Source organism: Schistocerca gregaria, chromosome 9 (assembly GCF_023897955.1).
Source record: "Schistocerca gregaria isolate iqSchGreg1 chromosome 9, iqSchGreg1.2, whole genome shotgun sequence".
In the NCBI taxonomy this organism is placed as follows: Eukaryota; Metazoa; Arthropoda; class Insecta; order Orthoptera; family Acrididae; genus Schistocerca; species Schistocerca gregaria.
Window position 1 is genome coordinate 207,914,196 of NC_064928.1, and position 4,167 is coordinate 207,918,362.

General features: G+C 47.5%; 1 pseudogene; it reads right to left on the minus strand.

Moving 5' to 3' along the window:
* Positions 1 to 732: 732 nt before the first annotated feature.
* Positions 733 to 850, minus strand: LOC126292520 (5S ribosomal RNA; annotated as a pseudogene).
* Between the last annotated feature and the right edge of the window lie 3,317 nt (positions 851 to 4,167).

A 4,167-nucleotide genomic window follows, 5' to 3' on the forward strand; every position in this document is an offset into this window, starting at 1 on the left:
TGCAGGGTGTTAATAAATTAATTACACAAAAGCAACATTTAATTATGCAAAAGGTAAATAACTTACAGAAATACAAGCACTGAATGCAGTAGTTCTCCAGGTTTTATTTAGAAATGTTCACTGTGGTTACCTTTTCCAACAGGAGAAAAGTTCCATCTGTAATCAGTTTCCGGGTAAATGCTATGGAACAAGCCTTAATGCATGGTGGAAACTTTTTGTCCGTTGTCGCCGCTCGGCGACGTTTCCCGGAGGCTGATGAACAAACGATATCTTTAATGTAACTCCACACACGAAATTCCATTGTGGTTAAATGGGGTGATGGTGGCGCCCACGATGCTGTTACACCGAGTCCAGTCCAAGTCGGCACATTCCTACGGAGATACGCCACGACTGCACGATGATAATGCGGTGGCATGCCATCTTCCTGAAAATTAAATTCTGTGCCCGTATCGTATTGTAATTAAGTCGTTAGACAACGTTAAAGCGTGTCCAGGTGCGATATTCCAGTTACAGTTGACTCAGCAAAAAAGGCACTCCGTCTTCAGGCCACAAGTGTCCTATCGGGACCATCCGACCGCCGTGTCATCCTCAGATGAGGATGCGGATAGGAGGGGCTTGGGGTCAGCACACCGCTCTCCCGTTCGTTTTGATGGGTTTCTTTGACCGGAGCCGCTACTATTCGGTCGAGTAGCTCCTCAATTGGCTTCACGAGGCTGAGTGCACCCCGAAAAATGGCAACAGCGCATGGTGGCCCGGATGGTCACCCAGCCAAATGCCGGTCACGCCCGACAGCGCTTAACTTCGGTGATCCAACGGGAACCGGTGTATCCACTGCGGCAAGGCCGTTGCCCCGACAAAAAAGAGAGCACCGTAATTTTTACAGCTTACAGCGCAAAAACCATTTACCTTACGCGAGTAGCGTACATGACCTTTTACTTGTTAGGTTTCTGCTCACACCATATCACTTTACAGTAGATACGAAAGATGGCTTCGTCACCGAGCACAATTTCATTAAGAAAATCATTTTATGTTTGCATTTTGCTAAGCATTTCTACACTAAAGTTATGACAAGTAGCTGGAACGTTGTGAACTAACAGCTTTAGACAGGAATAAGACACGAAGGTATACTCCAATCAGTGGTCTATCAAATATTCCTGTAATATTTGCCCTTCCCAGAAATAAACGCTACTTTTGTATAACTAATTTATAAGCACTCTGTATTTCTTAATAGTGTAGACGATGGCTTGTGGTTGCACCACCAGTGCATTCTCTCCGCTAACGTATCACACTGTTTCTCAACCGCGGTGGAAATTTGCGGGAACGCAAGAATTTCTGTAATTTGGGACCGAGGCACTTTACCCGCTGCGCAGCCCAGCCACTTATTACACATGTAATGCTACGTCGTAAAAAGACTGCGAAGCGGAATTTTTTTTGACAGGTCGCATCCATTAGAGTTTTTCCCCTCGGGCAACAGCTGTCCCGGGACCCGGGACCCCAATTTGCATAATTCTGCCGCAGCGGACGGGCTTTGGAGCTCCTGAATTTGCATCCGGACGACGCTTTGAACTTGTTTCGTGTGTCCTAACTTGCACAGTTCTCGCGACGAGGAGCTGTGGCGAGTTCTAGTCGCAACCCAGGTGAGACACACTGGAATATTTTCAACGGCGGGGACCCAGCTGCTTTCTCTAACAACTTCGGCGCTTACCCCCCCTAGTGCTTGAGGCATCGCTTCGCCAGTATCCTCGTGGAGTTTCTACCGGACAAGCTTACAGCCAGAATCCACACATTGTAGTAGCTCTACTAGTTACCAATCTGAGGAGTCCTATATGATACAGACAATTAACGGATGTTGGTGTTATGGCTCTATAAGGCACCAATCTGAACAGTCCTTCTGTTGGATTCAGACAATTAATGGGCATTGCTATTGTTTCTCCATTAATTATGGATCTGAGTAGCACTTCTGTGAGATACAAATAATTAATGGACATTGATATTGTGAGCGCTTTCGGAATTTCTCCTGACTTTCATACAGTCCTTACTCCGTATTCAAACTGACAATTTTTTGTAGGGGGGGGGGGGGGGGGGGGCATTGCATATTTACTCGCACTAAATTTTTTTTCCTTTCGTTCACGGCTCATCATTACAGTTGCAAGTATGTAATACTTCGGTCTAACCATAGGTGGCTGGACGATCACAGGAAGTGTAAACCGTGAAGAGTGCAGCTCAATTTCCCAGCTGCTCTCATTACGTCAGCGGAGAACTCAAAATGTGATCGTCAAGAACGGCTCGGGTGACGCGCTTTCCGTGGCAAGTAGTTGTAAATACTGAAGCTACTCCCAAGGTGGCAGTGTGTAGACTGTGAGCATCAGGGTGGCCGTTATTTTTCAGTTTTCTGAAAGTTTAGCTCCCACCCCTCCTTGGTTTCTTCCAAAGATAAAACAATCTGTATGTGCAATATTTTAGTTTAGTCGCTCAACTACAAGACGTCCATCATCGATCACAAAGTGTCCAATTTTTGAAGTGTGAACTTTCTTACTTCCTGCAGCAGTGGATACACCGGTTCCCGTCAGATTACCGCAGTTAATCGCTGTGGGGAGTGGTCGGCACTTGGATGAGCGACCATCCGGGCCGCCATGAGCTGTTGCCATGTTTCGGGTTGCACTCAGCCTCGTGATGCCAATTGAGGAGCTACTCGACCGATTAGTAGCGGCTTCGGTCAAGAATACCATCATAACGGCCGTGAGAGCGGTGTGCTGACCCCAAGCTCCTCCTATCCGCATCCTCCTCTGAGGATGACACGGCGGTCGGATGGTCCCGGTAGGCCACTCGTTGCCTGAAGACGGAGTGAACTGTTTAATACAGATTTTTTTATTATTATTAGTAATTAACTCTTATTAGAAAATGTAAATGTTCGTTTATTCAAAATCATTTAGGCGTATCTCTCAAAGTACTTCACCGATTGCTCTGAAATTTTGACAGAACGTTGTATTCTAATACAGGCGATATATATATATATATAGTGCGTGTGTAACATTTAGAAATTTTTTGCTAACAAAATTTCATTATTATGTTTTACAAAAGATTTGTTTCCCACATATAGCTAAAAAAGTAGGTAAATAAAATCATTCACGTATACCAGTGCAAAACTGTCAAAATTTGGAAGCAATCGGTCAAAAACGTATGGAGATCTGCGATTGAAAGCATATCCTTTTTCTGTAGAAATTGGAACGTAGACATTGGTTACTAAAAATTCCGGATCTCCGAAAGCTTTTCACGGGCTGCTTATAAATAATGACAACATCGCTGAATTCCACTACTCTAGTCTTCTCATACATGTATTGCAACGGTATCTGAAATTTGTTTTATATATATATTCCTGGAAATGGAAAAAAGAACACATTGACACCGGTGTGTCAGACCCACCATACTTGCTCCGGACACTGCGAGAGGGCTGTACAAGCAATGATCACACGCACGGCACAGCGGACACACCAGGAACCGCGGTGTTGGCCGTCGAATGGCGCTAGCTGCGTAGCATTTGTGCACCGCCGACGTCAGTGTCAGCCAGTATGCCGTGGCATACGGAGCTCCATCGCAGCCTTTAACACTGGTAGCATGCCGCGACAGTGTGGACGTGAACCGTATGTGCAGTTGACGGACTTTGAGCGAGAGCGTATAGTGGGCATGCGGGAGGCCGGGTGGACGTACCGCCGAATTGCTCAACACGTGGGGCGTCAGGTCTCCACAGTACATCGATGTTGTCGCCAGTGGTCGGCGGAAGGTGCACGTGCCCGTCGACCTGGGACCGGACCGCAGCGACGCACGGATGCACGCCAACACCGTAGGATCCTACGCAGTGCCGTAGGGGACCGCACCGCCACTTCCCAGCAAATTAGGGACACTGTTGCTCCTGGGGAATCACTGAGGACCATTTGCAACCGTCTCCATGAAGCTGGGCTACGGTCCCGCACACCGTTAGGCCGTCTTCCGCTCACGCCCCAGCATCGTGCAGCCCGCCTCCAGTGGTGTCGCGACAGGCGTGAATGGAGGGACGAATGGAGACGTGTCGTCTTCAGCGATGAGAGTCGCTTCTGCCTTGGTGCCAATGATGGTCGTATGCGTGTTTGGCGCCGTGCAGGTGAGCGCCACAATCAGGATTGCATACGA